We start from the raw sequence: 27,734 nt of genomic DNA on the forward strand, positions 1-27,734 counted from the left end.
CCTAATCTCTAGTTGTCCTTCCTTTGTCATTCAGGTCCTTGGCTTTGTAGAAAACCTCGTTTATTATGTTATCATGTCCTGAACCTGTGATGTGGAAAAAAACTTTAAATGTGACAACCTGTACATTATAGAACCAAAACCTTTACAGGGATCCCCTAAAATACAGCACTTAATTGGACCCTACTATGGGTCCTACTAATAAAGGAAGTAAATGATTAGATAGAGGCCTCTGAAGGAGAGTGGAAGAGAAGAGATTAGAAGAGCCATCCTTCACATTTCTACTAATCATTAGAAGTTCTCTTTATCTCTGACATAGCATAACTTCTGGATTACTTCACTAGATTACAAAGGGATATTACTAATTTTTTTAAAAAGTTTAAAATAAAATACACCACTTTAGATGGTGGTTAACTTTAATATTTTTAGAATAAAATAGAAAATCTAAGGAAATGTTATACAAAATGATAGCCTATATCAATGGACAGCTGTAAACGCAAGTCTTCTCCCATCTGGTCACTTAAACTTCATACCTTTGTGGCGCCTTCTCAATTACACCTTTGGCAAAACAGCAAATTTCTACTACACACCCACAATTAACCAGAAACAGGACTACACTTGCTAAGGGAGAGTGACAGAGCAGCCAGAAGACAGAGCACTGACCTAGATTTTTAAGTAAATAAAATGCCTAGAATTTAATAAAATCACCAAACTTTACAGCTGAAAGTCACCTCAGCCGTCATCTAGTATAGGCGGTTCAAGTCACGCATGAGCTAAGAAAGACCTAAGTGTAACAGCGAAACTCCAAGCTAGTGGAAGAGTTCAATAAGACAACCGCAAAGGGCTGTGGACCACTCACACGGTGTCTTCTTCCCACTCCCACAGAAGCCAGCTATGAACTCACTCGGTGATCCCAATAAGGAGAGTCTTGAGATGTCACTTCCCAATGTTCACAAAAATTTACGTTCACAAACTTCAATTACAAAAATCCATCTTCTAAAATGTGGAATTCTTCCCTACTGGGCTACATTAAAGCATACAACTATGTGGCTGTTTTACTGCAAGGGCCGTGCAATCATACCAAGAAAATATGTAACTTCATGATATGAAGCTGCATTAGGACAGAATTATATTGTTCCAAGTCACTATCAAAGGCACAGTCTGTCCCTGGACAACACAATCCACCTGACTCCAGATTAGAACTGAGGATATCTAGCTTCAAGTTGAAGGGCTGTGCTTGTGTGTGATTGCTTCTTAGAAGCCGTGCACAGCACCTTTGTCTGAGACTGTCATCACTTGAGACATTTTCAAAGACACCCAGGAACTCTCTGGTTTTATTCACTTATAGCATTATTTTGTCAGAGTTGTTGCAAAAGGGCTTTTGGCTGAGCTTCAACTGAAATGTCTTCCCATCTAGTGTTCAGTGACTTGTCACTGCAGTGGATATGAATTTTAAATATGCATATGCAGCCTTACACATCTTAGCACAAAATCAAACTGTTAGGTTATTAGCTACCTAACTCAGCACGCTTGCCAAAACATAAGAAAACCTTTCTCCCTTCCAAAGGCATGTGCTGTTAGACAAAGTTCAGAATTGTTCTGGGAAAGGCGCTTCTGATGCAGTTCTTTGTGGGCTGCTGTCGATGCCTTTCCTTCCCAGTTTCCTGCTCTTCACACATCCAAACCCACACTTAGGTTCCATTCCCAGGGATGCGCCCCAGCCTCGTGTCCCTTCCTTGCTCTCCTCACGCAGTCCCCAGCTTCCCGATGAAAGTTTCAGGTTCTTGCCCTCGTTTTCAGGCCTTCTATCTATCTGCTCAGCCCTGCTTACATTCTTCACTGTCATTCACCCCACCCAGAAAAGTATTTGTCCTTTCTATTACCATCTCTAACAGAGAGAGAGGGACGACTAGGAGAGCCTTCCCACTTCTATCTGAGAAGTGACTTCCTTTCCTCCCACCTCTATCAAATTTCTCTATAAGAAATGTATCACCTGAAAATACATAAGAGACCCAGGAGGATAAGACCAACGACGTTCATGCTTCTATTAACACATTGTTCTTCCATTTGATCCTTCAACAGTTCCGTGATGTAGGTATTGTACGTACCACTTTACCAACAAAGAATATAAAGCTCAAAAAGATCACGTAACTAGTATAAATTCATATGCCTAGGTAGCCATGAGACACAGTTCAGAATTCTTGGCAATTCAAATATAGCTGACCCTCAAACAACATGGATTGAACTGTGAGGATCCACTTACACGCAGATTCTTTTCAATAACAGTTACACTGAGTGTGACTGCCCCTCCTGCCTCCCCTGCCACCTCCTCTACCTCCTCTTCTACCTCTGCCACCCCTGAGAAGGCAAGACCAATCCTTCCTCTCCCTCCTCAGTCTACTCAACGTGAAGATAAGAATGAAGATCTTTAGGATGATCTACTTCCACTTAATAAATAGTAAATATATTTTCTCTCCTCATGATTTTCTTAATAACATTTTCTTTTCTCTAGTTTATTGTAAAAATACAGTATATAATACCTGTAACATATAAAATATGTGTTAATCAACTGTTTATGCTATCAATAAAGCCTCCAGTTAACTATTAGTAGTTAAGTTTGGGGGAAGTCAAAAGGTATACGGGAATTTTCAACTGACTGAGGGAGGGTAATCAGTGCCCCCAAAGCCCCCATGTTGTCCAGGGGTCAAGTGCATTTCTCAGTAGGGTATGGTGGCTCATGCCTATGATCCTAACACTCTGGAAAGCCAAGGCAAAAGAATCACTTAGGCCCAGGAGTTTGAAAGCAGCCTGGGCAACATGGAAAGACTCTGTCTCTAGAAAAAAAAAAAAAATTCTTTAATAAATTAGCCGGGTATGGTGGCACACACTTGCAGTCCCAGCCACTGGGGAGCTAAGGCAGGAGGACTGCATGAAACCAGGAGTTCAGGCTTCAGTGAACCAGGATTGCACCACTGCACTCCAACTTGGGTGACAGAATGAGACCCTGCCTGACCAAAAAAAAAGGATTATTTCTCAACCAAAAGTCCAAGATTTTTAAGTTCAAATGTTATCTCTGCAATGACCTCCCTTAACTTCTATTTTATATAATTCAGATTATATATCAATGTGTTTTTAAATACATAAATGCATGAATAAGTAAATCCAATAAAACACATTAGTTTAGATGATAAAAATGAAATAAGTATTTAACTACAGACCTAAGGGTCAAATCTGCCCACAGTCATCTGTTTGGGTTTTTTGTTTTGTTTTGTTTTTTGTCTTTGGCTTTTTTTTTTGTTTTTGAGACAGGGTCTCACTCTGTCACCCAGACTGGAGTGCAGTGGGATGATCACGGCTTACTGGAGCATCAACCTTCCAGACTCACGTGATCCTCCTGTCTCAGGCTCCAGTGGCTCCCTGCCCCAGAGATAGCTAAGATTACAGGTCCAAGCCACTACACCCGGCTAACTTTTGTATTTTTTGTAGAGATGAGGTTTCGCCATTTTGCCCAGGCTGGTCTCAAACTCCCGGCTCAAGTGAGCTGCCCACCTCAGTCTCCCAAAGTGCTGGGATTACAAGCATAAGTCATTGTGCCTTGCCAATAGTCTGTTTTTGCAAATAAAGCTTGTTGGAACACAGCAACAGCCATTTGTTGATTTAACATCTGCAGCGGCTTTCTTGCTATCAAGGTAAGATTGAATAGCTGCTAGAGAGACTGTGTGGCCCACAAAGCCTGAATACTCACTAGCTGGTCTGTTATAGAAAGAGTGCTGAGCCCTGTTTTAGCTTAACCTACTGAAAATTTTTTCCACATTATTAATAAAATCTTCCTAGTCACAAATATATGTAGATTATAAAGTCACAAAAAAGGAGCAAGAATACAAATGTGGACATGAAGTATGTTAGGACTGGTACAAAAGAAACAATCAGACCCAACTATAAGAAGAGAAAATACAGTATAATGGGCAACAGGCCAGACTTCGCAGAGATACCAATGTTGGTTTGATCCTAAGCTGACTTCTTAGCTGCCGTGTATCATCCTTAGAAACATTATTTAACCTTTCTGGCCCTCAAGGTCCTCATCTGTAAAACAGAGAAAAATAATACCTATCTCATAATGAAAAGATTACACTAGATCGTGTTCATCAGCTAATTAACTCATTGCTCAGTGTTTAACAGGTAAGATGAGCTGAATTCAGAGTTAAAAGTGACCCAGAGATTTCAAGAGATCGGGTAACGGATGAACTAATAAAGTCATTCACTGATATGGAGAACTCAGAATGGGTTTTCGTTGTTTGTTCAGATCATCTTTTGTAGAGGGAAACAGATTTGGACAAACGGAAGTTCAGTATGAATGAGATAGCCACATTACAATTTCTGTAAGGCAATTCGAGTTATATTATAGTTTGGAAAGGAGGTTAAGACATTAGTCCTGGAAATGTAGACCTTGGAGATAATTTGCATAGACAGAAGAGTTAATATCACAAGCATATATAAGAATCCATGGGAGGCTAACAGCAAGATAGAAGTTGGCAAAAGATAGAAGAATACTTGGAACTTATCACATTTAAGGGAAGGGGATGTAAGGAGTAAGACAGAGGGGACATAAAGGGTGCCACAGCACAGAAATCAGGGGAAAAGACATCTAGAAGGAAACAGGGGCCTTTTCTGAACCCAAATACCACTCAATGTGCAAGTTTAGCATGCTGTATTATTACTACCTGCTGTTGTCTGTATTCCTACTAGACTGTGTGGTTCTTGAGAGAAGAACACACAATCACACATATATAAACATACTCTTTCTCCCCACTCTCTCTCTCATATTTATCACTGTATGCCCGGAATCTAGTACTACATTTGATGCTGGGTGGAAGATGCCAGAAGAACAGAAATAGGAAGAAAAAGAAAAGAACGGAAGGAAATTGGTCAGCAAGGTCGAACAAAACAAAGAAGCCTGCCTCTTTGGTAGGGGCAGTAAATAACTGTTTAAAAACTCAATAGAGTGAAGAGACAACTCACAGAATGGGAAAAAGTATTTACAAGCCATATATCCAGGAAAAAAGTTAATGTCCAAAATATATAAGGAACTCACGCAACTCAACAGCAAGAAAGCAAATAACTTAAAAATGGGCAAACGGGCCGGGCAACGTGGCTACCGCCTGTAATCTCAGCACTTTGGAAGGCCAAGGTGGGCGGATCACGAGGGCAGGAGATTGAGACCATCCTGGCTAACACGGTGAAACCCCGTCTCTACTAAAAAATAAGAAAAATTTGCCAGGCGTGGTGGCGGGCGCCTGTAGTCCCAGCTACTCGGGAGGCTGAGGCAGGAGAATGGCGTGAACCCGGGAGGCGGAGCCTGCAGTGAGCCGAGATCGTACCACTGCACTCCAGCCCAGGCGACAGAGAGAGACTCCGTCTCAACAAAAAAAGAAAAAAGAAAAGAAAAGGGGCAAAGGATCTGAATAAACATTTCTCAAAAGAAGACATATAAATGACCAACAGGTATGCGAAAAAAATTCCTCAAAATCACTAGTCATCAGAGAAATGAAAATCAAAAGCACAATCAGATACCACTTCACACCTGTTTAGAATGACTGTTACCAAAAAGAGAAATGGTAAGTGTAGGTGGGGATGTGGAGAAAAAGGAACCACTGTACACTGTTGGTGGGAATTTAGGAGTATAACCACATACGAGAAATAGTATGGAGGTTCAAAAAATTAAAAAATAGAACTGTTACTATATGATCCAGCAATACCGCTTCTGCGTATATAACATAGGAAATGAAATCTGTATGTCACCTTGTTCACTGCACCCCCTTGTTCACTGCAGCATTATTCACAATGGCCAAGATACGGGATCAACCTAACTGTCCATCAACAGATGAGTGCATAAAGAAAATGTGATGTATGTATATAATAGAATATCATTCAGCCTTTAGATAGAAGTAAATCCCATGATTTGTGACAACAAGGATGAACTGGGAGAACTCTCGCTCTCTCTCTCTGAATCTTACTTTCCCTATATTTCTCAACGTGAAAATAACATATACCTTGCAATGGCAGTAAGAGTATTAAATAACAATGAAGGTAAAAAACATAACACAGTATCTTGAAGGAATATAACAGGTCCTCAATAAATGGCAGCTATTATCAGTATTATTATTATTTCTATCATTACTATTGGAATACAGCTGCCTGGAATGTCCAAACAGTGAGCATGGTGGTCAAGTCCACTTCTCTACAAAACTGCTCTAAGAAGTAACATTTCAAAAGGTATCTGAAGCATCTGTTACATGGTCATGGATCACATTTGAATTCTTTCGCTTGTTTTTCATTTTGGACACATGCAGAATGCTGTAAGCTTTCTTTATCACTATAAAGCAGCACAGTGACAACAACTAGTAAAATACTGAATAAATGTTTGTTGTTAGAATGAATAAGTTTTATAATGGTTTCAAGAGTCCTTTCAACCTCCCCCATTCTTCTCTGTGTAAAGAAAACATTAAGCAGCACGCAAACTGTACTGTACTGATCATTTCCCTAAAGCATGATTAGCTTAAGGGAAATAGCCAATGGTGAGCAAGCATAACCCATATATGGTCACCACTATACAAAAGTGTTCAAGCACAATCCATAACCACCAGATGCAATACTCACACAATCTCTTTTTTTTTTTTTTTGAGACGGAGTCTCGCTCTGTCGCCCAGGCTGGAGTGCAGTGGCCGGATCTCGGCTCACTGCAAGCTCCGCCTCCCGGGTTTACGCCATTCTCCTGCTTCAGCCTCCGGAGTAGCTGGGACTACAGGCGTCCGCCACCTCGCCCGGCTAGTTTTTTGTATTTTTTGTAGAGACGGGGTTTCAGGGTGTTAGCCAGGATGGTCTCAATCTCCTGACCTCGTGATCCGCCCGTCTCGGCCTCCCAAAGTGCACACAATTTCTATCAAGAAAAAATGAAGCTTGGCTTAGTCAACACAGTTACACATTTTATTCTACTAAATAACGGTGGGAAAATGGCCAACTTCCATTCACTTTTACTGATACAAAGGCAAGTCAAGAGAATGCTTTGGTTCCTGCTGACTAGTATGAACAAAAAGAGAAGGGCTATAAGCAGGCAGTTTCCTATATTCCTCATGAGGGTGTTACTGGCGCAACATTTCTAGGAAGCAATTCAGCACTATCAAGAGACTTAAAACTGTTCATACCCTTTGACAGGGTAATTACCCTTCTAGGAATTTATCATGAGGAAATAATGTAAATGAAGACAGAAGTTAAACACAAAGAAGTTTCATTACAGTATTATTTATAAAATATATAAAATATATATACACCACATAAATGTCCCACAACAAGGGAATGATTAAGCAAATTATGGGAGAACCATACAATAAAATATTATGCAGTCATTAAAATATAATGGTTGCAAAGAGTTTTGATGATATAACTATATAAAGTGATAAATAGGATATAAAATTATATGTATGATATGATCTTAACTGTATAAATATGTATCTACCTATGAACACATGCATATGATATTTAGAAACCAAGAGAAGAACTAGCCAAAAGATTTCATAGCAATTATCCCTGATACTTATTTTCTATTTTATGTATTAATATTTCCAAATATTCTAAATAGACATTCATTATATTTTAAATTAAACTTTAAAACCATTGTCCTATCTGACCAAGTGCTCTTAGTTGGTTCAGGTAATATAAGCATTCTCTAGCCCGATCTTGTCTGTTTTGCTAAAAATGTCTTGAATATTGGCATCGATTTTTCTAAATTCAGAACATTCTCCTTCTACTAACATAACATGATAAATTTTAAACTGTACAAGCTCAGCTCCTGATCCCAGTTACCCTATCCAGACCTTCTTTCTGAGAGGGAGGATAAAAATTTTTTAAAGTTCACATGCAAATGAAATCAATTATCAGGGACAAGGTCACACATTGTCTAGATATCTACCTTGGAGAATACTTGGGGGTTAGTCTTAGAGGGACTTTGTGTAATATGCAAATAATAAAATCACCAGGAAGCCAGCTTGGATGTGTAGAAGAACAGAATATGCTGGGTCTACAAATTCTGGAACTAACTGGGCACTGGGGAAACCTATCCCCCACTAGCTTTGTTGAAATCATTATAAATAAGCTGGATGTTTACAATGGAAACACATTTTTCATGCCAAATGACCCAGGCAGTACTTACCTGCAGACATGTGTACCTCTCCCACTAGAAAATCAGACTTTGAGGGCAGGAGCCATCCATTTGATTGTTTCTATAAGATGGTCAGGCACAGGAAGTAAGCACCCAAAGAAAATGCTTCTTCCATGAATGAATGAATGAATGAATGAATGAATGAAAATGAATGAATGGCTCTCAAACCACACTGCTACAATTGTTTCTAGTGAGCTTAAGAAAAGCGAGTTGCATAGTACCATTCAACCAATATAAGGCCAAATGAACAGTGTATTTTGAAATCATTAATTTGAAGTAACATGCCTAGTGAAATGCCTAGGAGAAAATGTTAATATACAGTTGTAATGAGATCATCTCACACCCTTTTCTTGAGTTTCATCCATTTAGACTCAAATATTAATTTTCAGAGAATTTGGTGTACCTAATTCTAGAAATGATTGCAGACCCTGATACAATGACACCGCTTCTAGACTGGGCACTTTAACAGCCTTGAAGAAGTGAATAACCTCTTTTCTGTGATGGTTCATCAGGGCATGTTTTTCTGATTGATTCTGGAGCTAGTAAGTGACAAAAGAAGAGCCCTCAAGGGAGGAAGATGCAGCTCCCGCACACGAGAGGGTCTACAGCTCAGAACCCCAGCAGCCCCTTACCATTCACAAATGCGCTTGGCTTCCATGGATAAATATAAGTATTTTTAGGTCAAATGACTATTTACTTATCTATCATTGGTCTCAACACTGTATTTAAGGCATGGTTTATAACCATCAGCAAGAGCTTGGCACTGGATTTCACTGCCCGGGGCACATGGCTTCCATGGGTTGGCAAAGGCCCAAGACAATATTAATGAGTATGCCATTTGTCAACACAATTATGCAAGCACTTGGCAACTGCACAAAGAGGGCAAGCCTTGTGAGAGACAGTGCCAGGGCATACGGATCAGAGAGCCCAAGAAATCCTTTGACACTCCAGTCTTTTTTGTAATAGCTACCTTTTGTGCAGGCAATGTCTTTTTAAAAAATTAAGTCTAACGGGGAAAAAAAGTAGTGAGGGAAGCAATTCTAAAACAATTATTATCTCAATATACAACGCCATCTTCCCCATTAAGAAGAGATATCTTGGCCGGGCGCAATGCCTCAAGCCTGTAATGCCAGCACTTTGGGAGGCCTAGGTGGGTGGATCACCTTGAGGTTAGGAGTTTGAGAACAGCCTGGCCAACAAGGCAAAACCCCGCCTGTACTAAAAATATAGCCGGGCACAGTCACACGCACCTGTAATTCCAGCTACTGGGGAGGCTGAGGCAGAAGAATAGCTTGAACCTGGGAGGCAGAGGTTGCAGTGAACCGAGATTGTGCCACTGCACTCCAACCTGGGTGACAGAGCAAGCCTCCATCTCAAAAAAAAACAAAAAAGAAAAAAAGAAAGATATATTTTCATCACTGTAATTCAGTTGAGAAATGACTATCAATACTACTCTTTGCTAATAAATGCCATATGTTCAAGAATGAGAGATGTGAAGGTGTTCTGTCACACTGGAAACTTCTATACCCATGAGAAATATATCTTGTGACAAAAACAAATGGAAAAACACAACTTTTAAAAGTTTTTTTTTTTAGACACAAATCATAGTACTTAGTTCCTAAAGAAATCTGTTTTGCTATCCTAAGTCAAAAGGTTAAAATCTGTAATTAAATGAATACATAAGAGAATGACTACAGACCAAAGACACTACAAAATTAATCTGAAGATAAGCATCTAAAGATGTCACTGTATTTGGAATTGAAGTGATTCCCAATCCTTCTTTTGCTATTGTTTTTAACTTTTAAAAATACATTCAGTTAAAATTAAGTTCATGTTACCAATATCCACTTGTACAAATGCTTTCTGAAACATAGCAGGGAAAAAAATTCCTCTCAATAAATAGAAAAAGCACAATATATACTCTCGCTTTCTCTCTCTCTCACACACAAAAATATCTAAATCACCCTTCATGTTTTTTAGCATCTCAACAAAATCATTTATTTTTCTTTTTAAAAAATGGTATTAACCAAACTATAGTTCTACATATTCCATATTTCAGGAATGTTGGCATAATTCATTATCCATGATATTCATCATTTAAAAGAATTTTATAATAATCTTACTATGTACGTATATATAACAGTTTTAAAATTAAAAATATTCAGCTAATGAAAAAGAATCAAGTATTCCCCCACAAACAAGTTAGCAAGCAGAACAGTTACGGCAAGTAAAATTACAGTTTTTTTTTAAATCAAGTCTCTAAACTGCATATTAAAAACTATTTTAAGCAATTGAAAACATTACTGTGCTACAGAAGAAATAGCCTCCAGGTTAAAAATTCTTCTCTCCTAAATATTCTAAATAAACTGATTATTTATAAGATTCTCTAAATGAAGTCACTGCATATAAACTCCTTGCTCTTGACTGTAGTGCAGCAATTACACAAAGGTTTTGTCAGTCTTCACACTCACAATTAGTAAGTAGAGTCTAACAGCCTGAAATACTTCTCTACCTACAAATGGTAAAGGAGCATCATCTTCTCTCTGAAGCTTTTTATTACTTCTTTCTTTTAATCCTCATAACACCACTATGAAAGACAAACATTAATCAGTGAAAATCATGCCAACTGACCAAAAGTACTTAAGTGGCGGCACCAGGATTCAAACCAAGTTCACCTGACTCCTACCTGGTTCCAGTCCACCCCTGCTATTTCCATTGCATGCCCTCTCCTAATGAATATTAGCCTACCTTGCATTTTTCAATAGATGTAGTCCTATAAGTTCTTGATAAAATTTATTTTTAAGTCAAAACACATCTTCCCACTAACATGATCTATAATTCCAGAAATGTTTTACCTCTATGCAAACCATAACTTATCCTATATGCTCTCTTCAGGAAGAACTAAGCCGTCTCTTCTCTCTTCCCAATTGTCTTCTGTACACACTTCATTTGTGGCACATAAAACACTCACTAAACTTACCAGTTAGGATGCTAGTCCATCTGTCAGGTCTTAAGCAACTTGAGGACAGGGACAGTATGTCCTCAAGTTGTTTCAGACAATGTTTTGGACAATATGTCTGTCTTTAAAAGGAATGTTTTTCCAAATCAAATGGAGTAAACCCATTATGAACATTTATGTTATAAATTTCCAAATCACTGTTTAGCTAAGAAAAGATACCATTTACTTAACTCACAGTGACATTGCCAAAGCTCCATTTTCTCTCCATAGTGGATCTAGTGACAAAGTAGTTGAAAAACTAAAGCACAGCACTGAAGTTCATTTAGTAAGTCCTTCGAAAAGATGGACATCAAACAACTTTTTATTTTATAATTCAGAGTAGGCTGTTCTATGCATGGTAAGTCATATCCTGAACACAGTGGCAAGACTGCTAGAAGGGTAGAATTCAGGCCTGCATATCAGAGTTCCATTAACCCCAAACAGCCCCATCATACTGTGCTCTCTGCTAAAATTCCCGTTTAAAAACAAAAACAAAAAAATATATATATATATCATATATAGAGATATAATATATATATATATATATCAATATATATATATATATTTATATATATATATTCCTATATATATATATATTTATATATATTATAATTCATTATATATATAATTCATCTATATATATATTCATATTATATATATTTATATTTATATCTTCTAGATATATATATCTTATTTATTATATTATTATATTCATTATATATATATTTTTCTATATCATTATATTATTCATATATATTTTCTCTTTAGATATATCCTCTATCTTTATAATATATATATCATCTCTATATATATATATTCTATTATTATTTATATAGATACAGCCTCCACTTCTCTATAACCTTTGTAGGTCTGTTGTAAGGATTAGCAATACATGAAATCATTTAGTTGAAACTGCAAAGCATATAAGAAATAATACATACACCATCCATTCTTCTTATCTGCAGTACAGTCTATAAAGTTGCTATGACCACTGAATTAGCAAACAGCGAAGCGCTCCTCCGAGCGGAAATATACAGTTGTTTTCCTGCGAGCCTCTGGTCACATTTTTGTCAACTAATCAATACATAATCTTGTCTTATGTGTGTTTCTGTTTAAAACATTTAATACGGGCGGGCGCAGTGGCTCAAGCCTGTAATCCCAGCACTTTGGGAGGCCGAGGCGGGCGGATCACAAGGTCAGGAGATCGAGACCATCCTGGCTAACACGGTGAAACCCCGCCTCTACTAAAAAATACAAAAAACTAGCCGGGCAAGGTGGCAGGCGCCTGTAGTCCCAGCTACTCGGGAGGCTGAGGCAGGAGAATGGCGTAAACCCAGGAGGCGGAGCTTGCAGTGAGCTGAGATCCGGCCACTGCACTCCAGCCTGGGCGACAGAGCGAAACACCGTCTCAAAATAAATAAATAAATAAAATAAAATAAAATAAAACATTTAATACATATTATTGACTCATTCACATTGCACTCACAACCAATAGCACTATAACTCATACCTAAATGAAGCTCTTAACATACATGTTTTCTCTGTAAGGCATATCACAGCCTTCCTGCACTTAGAGACACTATACAGCACTTCGGTCAGGTCTATCTGTCTAATCTATCTAATCTATCTATCATCTATCTATCTATCATTTGACAGAGTCTCGCTCTGTCACCCAGGCTGGAGTACAATGGCACAATCTCGGCTCACTGCAACCCTCTACCTCCCAGGTTCAAGCGATTCTTGTGCCTCACCCTCCTGAGTAGCTGGGATTACAGGCGTGCACCACCACACCCGGCTAACTTTTTGTATTCTTAGTAGAGATGAGGTTTCACACATTGGCCAGGCTGGTCTCGAACTCCTGGCCTCAAGTGATCCTCCCACCTCGGCCTCCCAAACTGCTGCGATTATAGGAGTAAGCCACAGCGCCTGGCCCAGTCTCATCACTTTTAAACAGCAAAATCACAAGAAACAGCACAAAAAAGTGTGAAATGTGACACTACATAGACCATGAAAAGGACACTTGTTTACAGTTTGAGAGCTGAACAAGGCTGAACATCATCGTGTTCGACCTCAGCTGGGAACGTGTGCATCAGGCAAGTCTGATTTATTCCCCCTGTTGTGCACATCTCTGCAAATGCCCATGAAAGCGCCTCAAGTGCTGATTTTGAGGTTACAAACAGATTTTAGAGAGCAGGCAAATTCAGAGTACGGAATTCATGAATAATACTGGATTGAATGTATATCAAGAAATTGATAATAGTAGGTGTCTCCAAGGAAGATAATGATGTGGCTGGGAGAGAGCAGGGGAAGAAATTTATGTTTTACCATATGACCTTCTAACTTTTTGCATGTTATACTGTGTGTGTGCATGTGTGTCCCTGTGTGTGTGTGTGTGTGTGTGTGTATGAATATTATGACCACTGCTCAGAAAACAGCATTAAAAATCTAAAAAGGCTGGGCACGGTGGCTCACGCCTGTAATCCCAGCACTTTGGGAGGCAAAGGCGGGCAGATCACAAGTTCAGGAGTTCAAGACCAGCCTGGCCAGCATGGTGAAACTCCATCTCTACTAAAAATACAAAAAAATTAGCCGGGCATGGTGGCACGCACCTATCGTCCCAGCTACTCAGGAGGCTGAGGCAGGAGAACTGCTTGAACCCAGCAGGCGGAGGTTGCAGTGAGTTGAGATCATACCTGGGTGACACAGTGAGACTCTGACTCAAAAAAAAAAAAAAAAAAACCTAAAAAAAGTAAAATTATCCTTTGGGGTCAAACAGTAAAGGGAAGCAAAATAAAATAAAAAATATGAAAATAGAAGTAAATTCAAAAATGGAAAAATCACATATATTTACAGTCTCTCTAAATTGAGGAAACCGAGGGCAGATTCCCATGGTGGGGGAATCACACAGAGAATTATTTAAAAGCAAAGAATCCCATGACTCTCAATTCATACCAAAGGAGGTGGGAACCACAGGAAGTAGGATACAAAATGAAAATATTTTAAAAACAATTGCGTAGCAAGGACTAAGCTTTACACACAAGTTTTTTTTCCAGGAAATTTAAACTGCTTATTTTAAACAACACTTAAAATAATTTTGAATACAACAGTAGTTCTCAAAGTATAGTCCTAAGACCAGCGACATCGACATCACTAGAGAAGATCTTAGATTCTCAAGCTCTACTCTAGACCCAAAAAATAGGAAATTTGGGGCAGGACACATCAGTCTGTACCCTAATAACCCTTTAGGGTGATTCTCATGCCAGCTACGGCATGAGAATTTCAGTTCCACTGAAATGTTACTGTACTATTAAACAGAGGGTATAAACATATTCTAAGCTTTTTGCAATGACCATAGTAATCCTTTAGGAAAATCTGCATTCTGTGCACTAGAATAGTTTTTAGTGTTTTCATTTTTACCTCTTTGATTTCGGTTGGTCAGCAGATCCTCTACTGCTATTATAATAATAGTACTCAGCTCCTCCATCCTCTCTGAGTCTAAGGCTTTCATGCTGTTGTAAGCTATCTGGGAAGCAAAATAATTAAGCTCATGAGAACTGAATGTTAAGCAGTTTCAACGCAATTGGGTAAAGACCTAGAGAATATGGTGTCTGGTTTTAGTGTAAGAGGATTGAAATGGCCATGTTTTATCCTTAGAGGCTGTGAATTCTCAGTCCTGGGCTATGCTCCAGAGGATGACATGGAGAGAAAACTAATCTCTAGATGAGATGGAGATGTTAACATAGTAAGATTAAAAAAAAAAAAAAAACATTAAAAAAAGATTTTATCACTCAGACCAGAATATATGTCTGTGACCACTGTTACAAGAAATCACTTAAAAAAAAAAAAAACAAAACAAAACCACAAATATTACAATTTAAAAACAGGTAAAAAATCTGAAGACATACAAATGGCCAACAGACGTATGAAAAACTGTTCAACATCATAAATCATCAGGGACCTGCAAATCAAAACCACAATGAGACATCACCTTGCCCCAGTTAGAATGGCTACAAAAAATAAATCCTGGCAAGGATGCAGAGGAAGAGGAATGCTTATACACTGTTGGTGGGAATGCAAATTAGTACAGCCACTATGGAAAACAGTATGGAGCTTCCTCAAAAAACTAAAAATAGGACTTCTATATGATCCAGCAGTCCCACTATGGAGTATGCACCCAGAAGAAATGAAATCAGTGTGTCAAAGACATATCTGCACTCCCATGTTTGTTGCAGGACTACTCATAATAGCCAAGAAATGGAATCAACCCAAATATCTATCAACAGATAAGTGAATAAGGAAAATGTGGTATATATACACAATGGAATACTGCTCAGCCATAAAAAATAATTAAATTGTCATTTACAGCAACATAGATGAATCTATAGCACATTATGTTAAACGAAATGAGTCAGACACAGAAAGACAAAAATCACATGATCTCACTCATGCAGGAGCTAAAGAAGGTGATTTCACAGAAGTCAAGAGTAGAATAGTGGATAGCAGAGGCTGTAGAAGGGAAATGTGACCCATGTACAGGGTCACAGACAGGAAAAATAAGTTCTGGTGTGCAGAAATTCTGTGCAGAAGGGGGATTATAGTTAACAATATTCTACGGTATGATTTAAAAATATCTAGAAGAAGGGATTTTGAATGTTTTCACAACAAAGAACGAATGAATGTGTGAGATGACAGAAGTGTTAAATACCCTGATTTAATCATTACACAATGTATATGTACCAAGACATCTCACTGTACCACATACATATGTACAATTATGTGTCAGTTAAAATAAAAATAAAAACTAATCCAGGAAGAAGGGAGGAAGGGAAGGAGGGAGGACAGAAGGAAGGAAAGCTCCCAAGGCTAGTCAAGCAAGTATTCACATCTCAAAAGAAATGTAAAATTTACAGTTAGAGGAAACTGAGAGATGAGTTAGATCAACCAGAGGGCATTTCCTAGATGAGGAAACCAAGGCCCAGAGCTGGTCTTCTCTGCAGAAGCAGTGCTGACTGGAGGTAACTAAAGCCTCAGCCCTTCCTTTCTCCCTTCCTGCTCACCTAGTGCTAATGACCGACCCACTGCATCTTCCTTCACACAAAGAAAGCACCAGCAGGAAGCACTGACATAGTGCCAAGCCAAACGCCTGAGCAGAGTGGGCATGACGTACTTCAAGTTAGAGTTTAAGATTTCAGAAAAAAATCAATGCTCGTCTTCTGGTTAGGAAGCATTTTTTTTTTAAGGCTCCCTCCCAGAAATCAAAGTGACCTTCAAAGAACATCATGACAGTGGATCACCTATCATATAAATCAGGGGTATCCAATCTTTTGGCTTCCTTGGGCCACATCAGAAGAATTATCTTTGGCCACACAGAAAATATACTAACACTAATGATAGCAGATTAACTAAAAATTTTTTTAAAAAAGCAATCACAAAAAAAACCTCAATGTTTTAAGGAAGTTTATGAATTTGTGTTGAGCCGTATTCAAAGTCATCCTGGGCTATATGCGGCCCACAGGCCATGGGCTGAACAAGCCTGATATAAATGAAGAGGGGGGATAAGCTGTTTTCAAATTTCTATTTCCAGAGGTTTACTCTAGTAGACATGGTGGCATCTTTTTATAGAGATAGCAAAAGTGTACTATCTCTAACACAATATGGCAGAACAAGAAACAGTTATTATTCCTAATGAGAAACAACTTGACTGCCCAACACTAAGGGGCTTGTGCAATAAAGTATGTGTAATGTGTGAATTAAGATTATTTTTTGACATTGGGCAATGGTCACAATATAGATAAAGCAGCTAAAAATTACACACATCTCATGACACCATCTTTATTTTCTACGTATGTAGGTGTGTCTTATGCTATAAAAAAAATACCAGAAGAACTCACAAAGAAATTAACAGTGGCTTATGAGATTATGGCAATCCATCTGATTTCCCCCACCCTGCTTTTATGCACTGAGCTTCTGTAATCGAGGAAAATAAGAAATGTAGTTTGCTGTGGGAGGGTCAGTTAATCTCTGTCAATAGTCTATCAAAGAACATCTGAAAATCTTCCATAAGCTATTACAAGAAATATATCACAAATATGTGTTTTGAAGACTGGATTTTCTGGGTTTGCTCAATTTTGGCTCCAGTTGTCACCATACTGTGAAAAGATACACTCCTGCAATCTATAGAAAGAAGAAAATTTAGTTTTATATCTCCCTGTCCAGTCCTTTTGGTCAAATGGCTCACTGCTCTCATAAAAAGTAAAAGCATATATTCATGTATTAAATCAATCATTCACCATATTTGCATACAATGGCTTATATACACCAGCTACAAAGGCAGGTAGCTGGTATCTGAAGATGAACAAATAATGGCCCTATGCTCCAGTTAACAGGCTGGTAGAGGCAGCTCTGTGGAATAAATGCAATACAGAGAAATAAGTATTGCCTTGATGCTCTCTGAAATTATACATTCTTCCTGGGGTAATATCCTAGCACCCAGATGGCTCTGAATCTCAAATATTTATATCTAGACATGTACTCATTTTTTGAATTTTCAGAACCTATCAGTGAATTTGGCAGAAAGTAACAACTTACTAAATGATGAGTATGTAAATGACTAAATGAGCAAACACACAACAAGCTGGAAGACACCCCAGCTCTCCAGGGGAATTAGCTTTGAAGGGGATTTTTTTAATTAAACTTTTCATTTGAACATAACTATAGATTAACATGCAGTTGTAATTAAATAATACAGAGCAATTCCATGGACTCTTTACCCAATTTCTCCCCATGATACCATCTGGCAACACTAAAGTACAGTATCACAACCAGGATATTGACACAATAGCAATGGTATTGATATACATACACGATCCATTTTCGGCTAATTTTTACACAAATTGTGAGGTTTAGGTCAAAGTACACTGTTTTTCCTAGGGATGTCCAAATGTTCCAGGACCATTTTCTGAAGAGGGTAGCTTTTCTTCACTGAAATGCTTTTAGACTTTTGTCAAAAATAAATTGCGCATTATTTGTGGGGATCTACTTCTGGATTCTCTATTCTGTTCCACTGTTCTCTGTGTCCAACCTTTCACAAATGCCACAATGCCTTAGTTACTATAGCTACAGCAGATATGAGTATCAGGTAAAGTGATCCTACTGACTATTCTTTTTTAAAATTTTAGTTATTCTAGAAACATGTCTTTCCAAACAAAACTTAAAAACAGCTTGTATATAAAAACATCTTGCTGGGGCTGGGCACAGTAGCTCATGCCTATAACCTCATGCCTATAACCCCAGCACTTTGGGAGGCTGAGGCAGGAGGAATGCTTGAGACTAGGAGTTTGAGATCAGCCTGGGCAACATAGTGAGATCTCGATTCTACAAAAAAAAAAAAAAAAAAAAAAATTCACCAGGCATGGTGGTGCACACCATGTAGTCTCAGGCAAGAAAGAAAGAACGAACGAACGAACCTTGCTGATTCCAAAGAGAATAGTAAAGAAAAGGTAGGGGTGGGGGAAGAGTAACCGTACAGTGGAGAAATCTGACAAACACTACACTGCCAGGTGATCAAGGTCAACATCTACAGTAATAAGCTTTGTTGATGGTAATGAACCCATGTACGCTGTGATGAAAATAATGGCCCTTTACAACTGTGATCCTTCAAAAAAAAAAAAAATATATATATATATAGCTCCAGTCTAAAAATGAGAAAAACATCAGAAAGATCCAACTGACAGACATTCTACTAAACACCTGACAGGTACTCCTTTAAATTGTCAAAGTCACCAGAAACAAGGAAAGTATAAGAAACAGTCACAGTCAGGGAAAGATTACTGACTAAATGTAATGTAGCATCCTGGAACAGAAAAAGGGTATTAGGTAAAAAATAAGAAAATCTGAATGAAGTGTGGATTTAGTTAATAATGTAACAATAGTGGTTCCTTAACTGCACCAAGTGTACCATGCTAATTTAAGACATTAGTAAAAGAGAAAGGGTGTAGGATATATGGAAATTCTCTGTATTATCTTCCCAATGTTTCTGTAAACCAAAACCTGCTCTAAAATACAAAGTTTACTGAAATATTTATATACATTTCTAAAAAGTACTCAAGGGTTGAAATTTTGAAAGTTTAATCATTTTAACTGTTTCATCGAGGATGTTTTCAAGAAAAAAAACTTTGCTGATATTTTCATATGAATTGAATTAAACCTACAAGTCAATTAGGGACAAGTGACATCTTTAGTATGTTGAGTTTTCCAGTCTGTGAGCACAATACGTCTCTCCATTTATTTGGGTCCTTTCTCAAAAATCAGGTTTTTGTAATTTTCAGCATACAGACCCCATATGTTTTGTTAAATATATACCTAAGTATTTCATTTCCTTGAGAGTGATTGTAAATGATATTCTGTTTGGAATTTTGGTTTCCACATATTCATTACCAATGTAAAGAAATCTCACGGATTTTCATGTGTTGATCTTATATCCTGAAACCTTGTAGAACTCACTTATTAGTTTAAGGAGGGTGCTATGTTTTATTTTTGATAGACTACTTTGGATTTTCTATGTAGACAATTATATCATCTGAAAACTGACATAGTTTTCTTCCTTCCTTTCTAATCTGAATGTCTTTTATTTTTCTTGCCTTATTGCAGTGGCTAGAACTTCTAGTATGATGTCAAGAAGGGTGGTAAAAGCAGCCATCTTTGTTGTTTTCCCAGTCTTAGAGGGAAAGCATTCAGTCTTTCACTATTAAATATGAGGTTAACTTAAGATTTTTATAAATGTTCTTTATCAAATTGAAAACGTTTGCCTCTATCCATAGTGTGTTGAGAGGTTTTTGTTTGTTTGTTTTGTTTTGCTTTGTTGTTGCTGTTGAGACAGAGTCTCGCTCTGTCACCCAGGCTGGAGTGCAGTGGCGCAATCTCGGCTCACTGAAAGCTCCACCTCCTGGGTTCACGCCATTCTCCTGTCTCAGCCTCCCCAGTAGCTGGGACTATAGGCACCCGCCACCATGCCCGGCTAATTTTGCTTTGCATTTTTAGTAGAGACGGGGTTTCACCATGTTAGCCAGGATGGTCTTGATCTCCTGACATTGTGATCCACCTGCCTCGGCATCCCAAAGTGCTGGGATTACAGGCGTGAGCCACCACACCCAGCCGAGAGTTTTTATTTTTATGAGTATTGAATTTTTCCACATGCTTTTTCTGTATCAATTGATATGATTTTTTATTCTTTAGCCTGCCGATAATGGTAGATTACATTTATTTGTCTTCAAATACTCTAAAGATTGAGTTTTAAAGGATAAAAAGAACTTCACCAGATATTCACAGAAGAGCATTCATGTTTATTTGTTTAATGTCTATCCTTACTACACAACAGGAACCACAGTGGCACAGATTATTTATGTTTTATTTAGTACTACATACTTAATACCTATCCCAGCCACTAGCACATAATAAGCAATTAATAAATAAAGAGGTGGGCCAGGTGCAGTGGCTCACGCTTGTAATCCCAGCACTTTGGGAGGTCACGGCAGGCAGATCACAAGGTCAGGAGTTGGAGACCAGTCTGGCCAACATGGTGAAACCGTGTCTCTACTAAAAATACAAAAAAATCCACCAGCTCTGGTGGTGTGCACCTATATTCCCAGCTATTTGGGAGGCTGAGGCAGGAGAATCACGTGATGGAGGTTGCAGTGAGCCAAGATTACACCATTGCACTCCAGCCTGGGCCACAGTGCGAAACTCCATCTCAAAAAATAAATAAATAAAATAAAATAAACAAGTAAGTGAGCCAATAACACAACAGACAAGTACACAGACATGTGTGTATATATATTTGGAAAATGGCCAGTCAGCCAGGGTAACAGTAGCAGAGATTATGTTGAAGGAGTGGCCAGAAGAAGGCAGGGCTCCTATCTCACAGCACACACATACATCCATTCAAGACACAGCAAAGACCTAAATGTAAAGACTAGTGACCAAATGTGCAGCTTGTACAATAAAATATATGAGAATACTTTCATACCTTGGAGTGGACAAAGGTTTTTTAGCATACAGAAAGCAATAATGATGAAAGAAAATATTTAGAAAATGGATTTTTTTGAAAATTAAAATCTTGGCCGGGCGCGGTGGCTCAAGCCTGTAATCCCAGCACTTTGGGAGGCCAAGACGGGCAGATCACGAGGTCAGGAGATCAAGACCATCCTGGCTAACACTGTGAAACCCCGTCTCTACTAAAAAATACAAAAAACTAGCCGGGCGAAGTGGCGGGTGCCTGTAGTCCCAGCTACTTGGGAGGCTGAGGCAGGAGAATGGCGTCAACCTGGGAGGCGGAGCTTGCAGTGAGCTGAGATCCCGCCACTGCACTTCAGCCCGGGCGACAGAGCGAGACTCCCGTCTCAAAAAAAAAAAAAAAGAAAAGAAAAGAAAATTAAAATCTTATATTCCTCAAAAGACATCTTTAGGAAAATGAACAGGGAAGCCAAAGACTGGCAAAGAATATGATACAAACTGACAGCTGGATATATGAAGAATTCCTACAACTCAATAATCAAAAGACAAATAGCTCAGTTAAAAACAAATCAACAGGGGGGGCGGAGCAAGATGGCCGAATAGGAACAACTCCAGTCTCCAACTCCCAGCGCGAGCGACACAGAAGACCGGTGATTTCTGCATTTTCAACTGAGGTACTGGGGTCATCTCACTAGGGAGTGCCGGACAATCGGTGCTGGTCAGCTGCTGCAGCCTGACCAGCGAGAGCTGAAGCAGGGCGAGGCATCGCCTCACCTGGAAGCGCAAGGGGGAAGGGGATCCGTTTTCCTAGCCAGGGGAACTGAGACACACAACACCTGGAAAATCGGGTAACTCCCACCCCAATACTGCGCTGTAAGCATACAGGCATTCCAGGAGAATATATCCCACACCTGGTCGGGAGGGTCCCACGCCCACGAAGCCTCCCTCACTGCTAACACAGCAGTCTGCCGCGATCTATCCGCAAGGCAGCAGCGAGGCTGGGGGAGGGGCGCCCGCCATTGCTGAGGCTTAAGTAGGTAAACAAAGCCGCTGGGAAGCTCGAACTGGGTGGAGCTCACAGCAGCTCAAGGAAGCCTGCCTGTCTCTGTAGTCTCCACCTCTGGGGACAGCGCACAGCTGAAGACCAACAGGGGAAGTAGCGGGAGCCGGTGCAGACGCGAACGACTCTGTCTGACAGCTTTGGGGAGAGCCGCGGATCTCCCAACGCGGAGGTTGAGATCTGAGAACGGACAGACTGCCTGCTCAGGTGTGTCCCTGACCCCTGAGTAGCCTAGCTGGGAGAAATCCCCCACTAGGGGCAGTCTGACACCCCACACCTCACAGGGTGGAGTACACCCCTGAGAGGACACTTCCAAAGGAAGAATCAGACAGGTACACTCGCTGTTCAGCAATATTCTATCTTCGGCAACCTCTGCTGCTGATACCCAGGCAAACAGGGTCTGGAGTGGACCTCAAGCAATCTCCAACAGACCAACAGAGAGTCCTTCTGACTGTCAGAAGGAAAACTATCAAACAGGAAGGACACCTATACCAAAACCCCATCAGTTCGTCACCACCATCAAAGACCAGAGACAGATAAAACCACAAAGATGGGGAAGAAGCAGGGCAGAAAAGCTGGAAATTCAAAAAATAAGAGCGCATCTCCCCCTGCAAAGGAGCGCAGCCCATCACCAGCAACGGATCAAAGCTGGTCAGAGAATGACTTGGACGAGAGGAGAGAAGAAGGCTTCAGTCCATCAAACTTATCAGAGCTAAAGGAGGAATTACGTACCCAGCGCAAAGAAACTAAAAATCTTGAAAAAAGAGTGGAAGAATTGACAGCTAGACTCATTAATGCAGAGAAGATCATAAACGAAATGACAGAGATGAAAACCATGACACGAGAAATACATGACAAATGCACAAGCTTCAGTAACCGACTCGATCAACTGGAAGAAAGAGTATCAGCGATTGAAGATCAAATGAATGAAATGAAGCGAGAAGAGAAACCAAAAGAAAAAAGAAGAAAAAGAAATGAGCAAAGCCTGCAAGAAGTATGGGATTATGTAAAAAGACCAAATCTACGTCTGATTGGGGTGCCTGAAAGTGAGGGGGAAAATGGAACCAAGTTGGAAAACACTCTTCAGGATATCATCCAGGAGAACTTCCCCAACCTAGTAGGGCAGGCCAACATTCAAATTCAGGAAATACAGAGAACGCCACAAAGATACTCCTCCAGAAGAGCAACTCCAAGACACATAATTGCCAGATTCACCAAAGTTGAAATGAAGGAAAAAATCTTAAGGGCAGCCAGAGAGAAAGGTCGGGTCACCCACAAAGGGAAGCCCATCAGACTAACAGCAGATCTCTCGGCAGAAACTCTACAAGCCAGAAGAGAGTGGGGGCCAATATTCAACGTTCTTAAAGAAAAGAATTTTAAACCCAGAATTTCATATCCAGCCAAACTAAGTTTCATAAGTGAAGGAGAAATAAAATCCTTTACAGATAAGCAAATGCTTAGAGATTTTGTCACCACCAGGCCTGCCTTACAAGAGACCCTGAAGGAAGCCCTAAACATGGAAAGGAACAACCGGTACCAGCCATCGCAAAAACTTGGCAAAATGTAAAGACCATCGAGGCTAGGAAGAAACTGCATCAACTAACGAGCAAAATAACCAGTTAATATCATAATGGCAGGATCAAGTTCACACATAACAATATTAACCTTAAATGTTAATGGACTAAATGCTCCAATTAAAAGACACAGACTGGCAAACTGGATAAAGAGTCAAGACCCATCAGTCTGCTGTATTCAGGAGACCCATCTCACATGCAGAGACATACATAGGCTCAAAATAAAGGGATGGAGGAAGATCTACCAAGCAAATGGAGAACAAAAAAAAGCAGGGGTTGCAATCCTAGTCTCTGATAAAACAGACTTTAAACCATCAAAGATCAAAAGAGACAAAGAAGGCCATTACATAATGGTAAAGGGATCAATTCAACAGGAAGAGCTAACTCTCCTAAATATATATGCACCCAATACAGGAGCACCCAGATTCATAAAGCAAGTCCTTAGAGACTTACAAAGAGACTTAGACTCCCATACAATAATAATGGGAGACTTCAACACTCCGCTGTCAACATTAGACAGATCAACGAGACAGAAAGTTAACAAGGATATCCAGGAATTGAACTCATCTCTGCACCAAGCGGACCTAATAGACATCTATAGAACTCTCCACCCCAAATCAACAGAATATACATTCTTCTCAGCACCACATCGCACTTATTCCAAAATTGACCACATAATTGGAAGTAAAGTACTCCTCAGCAAATGTAAAAGAACAGAAATTATAACAAACTGTCTCTCAGACCACAGTGCAATCAAACTAGAACTCAGGACTAAGAAACTCAATCAAAACCGCTCAACTACATGGAAACTGAACAACCTGCTCCTGAATGACTACTGGGTACATAACGAAATGAAAGCGGAAATAAAGATGTTCTTTGAAACCAATGAGAACAAAGATACAACATACCAGAATCTCTGGGACACATTTAAAGCAGTGTGTAGAGGGAAATTTATAGCACTAAATGCCCACAAGAGAAAGCAGGAAAGATCTAAAATTGACACTCTAACATCACAATTAAAAGAACTAGAGAGGCAAGAGCAATCACATTCAAAAGCTAGCAGAAGGCAAGAAATAACTAAGATCAGAGCAGAACTGAAGGAGATAGAGACACAAAAAACCCTCCAAAAAATCAATGAATCCAGGAGTTGGTTTTTTGAAAAGATCAACAAAATTGACAGACCGCTAGCAAGGCTAATAAAGAAAAAAAGAGAGAGGAATCAAATAGATGCAATAAAAAATGATAAAGGGGATATCACCACTGACCCCACAGAAATACAAACTACCATCAGAGAATACTATAAACGCCTCTACGCAAATCAACTAGAAAATCTAGAAGAAATGGATAATTTCCTGGACACTTACACTCTCCCAAGGCTAAACCAGGAAGAAGTTGAATCCCTGAATAGACCAATAGCAGGCTCTGAAATTGAGGCAACAATTAATAGCCTACCCACCAAAAAAAGTCCAGGACCAGATGGATTCACAGCTGAATTCTACCAGAGGTACAAGGAGGAGCTGGTACCATTCCTTCTGAAACTATTCCAATCAATAGAAAAAGAGGGAATCCTCCCTAACTCATTTTATGAGGCCAACATCATCCTGATACCAAAGCCTGGCAGAGACACAACAAAAAAAGAGAATTTTAGACCAATATCCCTGATGAACATTGATGCAAAAATCCTCAATAAAATACTGGCAAACCGGATTCAGCAGCACATCAAAAAGCTTATCCACCATGATCAAGTGGGCTTCATCCCTGGGATGCAAGGCTGGTTCAACATTCGCAAATCAATAAACGTAATCCAGCATATAAACAGAACCAAAGACAAGAACCACATGATTGTCTCAATAGATGCAGAAAAGGCTTTTGACAAAATTCAACAGCCCTTCATGCTAAAAACGCTCAATAAATTCGGTATTGATGGAACGTACCTCAAAATAATAAGAGCTATTTATGACAAACCCACAGCTAATATCATACTGAATGGGCAAAAACTGGAAAAATTCCCTTTGAAAACTGGCACAAGACAGGGATGCCCTCTCTCACCACTCCTATTCAACATAGTGTTGGAAGTTCTGGCTAGGGCAATCAGGCAAGAGAAAGAAATCAAGGGTATCCAGTTAGGAAAAGAAGAAGTCAAATTGTCCCTGTTTGCAGATGACATGATTGTATATTTAGAAAACCCCATCGTCTCAGCCCAAAATCTCCTTAAGCTGATAAGCAACTTCAGCAAAGTCTCAGGATACAAAATTAATGTGCAAAAATCACAAGCATTCTTATACACCAGTAACAGACAAGCAGAGAGCCAAATCAGGAATGAACTTCCATTCACAATTGCTTCAAAGAGAATAAAATACCTAGGAATCCAGCTTACAAGGGATGTAAAGGACCTCTTCAAGGAGAACTACAAACCACTGCTCAGTGAAATCAAAGAGGACACAAACAAATGGAAGAACATACCATGCTCATGGATAGGAAGAATCAATATCGTGAAAATGGCCATACTCCCCAAGGTTATTTATAGATTCAATGCCATCCCCATCAAGCTACCAATGACTTTCTTCACAGAATTGGAAAAAACTGCTTTAAAGTTCATATGGAACCAAAAAAGAGCCCGCATTGCCAAGACAATCCTAAGTCAAAAGGACAAAGCTGGAGGCGTCACGCTACCTGACTTCAAACTATACTACAAGGCTACAGTAACCAAAACAGCATGGTACTGGTACCAAAACAGAGCTATAGACCAATGGAACAGAACAGAGTCCTCAGAAATAATACCGCACATCTACAGCCATCTGATCTTTGACAAACCTGAGAGAAACAAGAAATGGGGAAAGGATTCCCTATTTAATAAATGGTGCTGGGAAAATTGGCTAGCCATAAGTAGAAAGCTGAAACTGGATCCTTTCCTTACCCCTTATACGAAGATTAATTCAAGATGGATTAGAGACTTAAATGTTAGACCTAATACCATAAAAACCCTAGAAGAAAATCTAGGTAGTACCATTCAGGACATAGGCATGGGCAAGGACTTCATGTCTAAAACACCAAAAGCAACGGCAGCAAAAGCCAAAATTGACAAATGGGATCTAATTAAACTAAAGAGCTTTTGCACAGCAAAAGAAACTACCATCAGAGTGAACAGGCAACCTACAGAATGGGAGAAAATTTTTGCAACCTACTCATCTGACAAAGGGCTAATATCCAGAATCTACAAAGAACTCAAACAAATATACGAGAAAAAAACAAACAACCCCATCAAAAAGTGGGGAAAGGATATGAACAGACATTTCTCAAAAGAAGATATTCATACAGCCAACAGACACATGAAAAAATGCTCATCATCACTGGCCATCAGAGAAATGCAAATCAAAACCACAATGAGATACCATCTCACACCAGTTAGAATGGCAATCATTAAGAAGTCAGGAAACAACAGGTGTTGGAGAGGATGTGGAGAAATAGGAACACTTTTACACTGTTGGTGGGATTGTAAACTAGTTCAACCATTATGGAAAACAGTATGGCAATTCCTCAAGGATCTAGAACTAGATGTACCATATGACCCAGCCATCCCACTACTGGGTATATACCCAAAGGATTATAAATTAGTCTACTACAAAGACACATGTACACGTATGTTTATTGCGGCACTATTCACAATAGCAAAGACTTGGAATCAACCCAAATGTCCATCTGTGACAGACTGGATTAAGAAAATGTGGCACATATACACCATGGAATACTATGCAGCCATAAAAAAGGATGAGTTTGCGTCCTTTGTAGGGACATGGATGCAGCTGGAAACCATCATTCTTAGCAAACTATCACAAGAAGAGAAAACCAAACACCGCATGTTCTCACTCATAGGTGGGA

The 27,734-nt window shown here is 39.3% G+C and overlaps 1 protein-coding gene across 3 annotated transcripts in view; it reads right to left on the minus strand.

Moving 5' to 3' along the window:
* FARS2 (phenylalanyl-tRNA synthetase 2, mitochondrial) overlaps positions 1-27,734 on the minus strand; it is a 533,375-nt gene that overhangs the window by 405,204 nt on the left and 100,437 nt on the right. Inside the window, exon 1 of one of the 3 annotated variants that reach the window (XM_030928686.1) lies at positions 6,655-6,699. The exons of the other annotated variants lie outside the window; for them this stretch is intronic. The gene's annotated coding sequence lies outside the window, so the exon portion shown is untranslated. Of the gene's footprint in view, positions 1-6,654; positions 6,700-27,734 lie in introns of those variants that run through there. 3 annotated transcript variants of the gene reach the window in all.

The sequence above is a fragment of the Rhinopithecus roxellana genome, chromosome 4 (assembly GCF_007565055.1).
Source record: "Rhinopithecus roxellana isolate Shanxi Qingling chromosome 4, ASM756505v1, whole genome shotgun sequence".
Lineage (NCBI taxonomy): Eukaryota > Metazoa > Chordata > Mammalia > Primates > Cercopithecidae > Rhinopithecus > Rhinopithecus roxellana.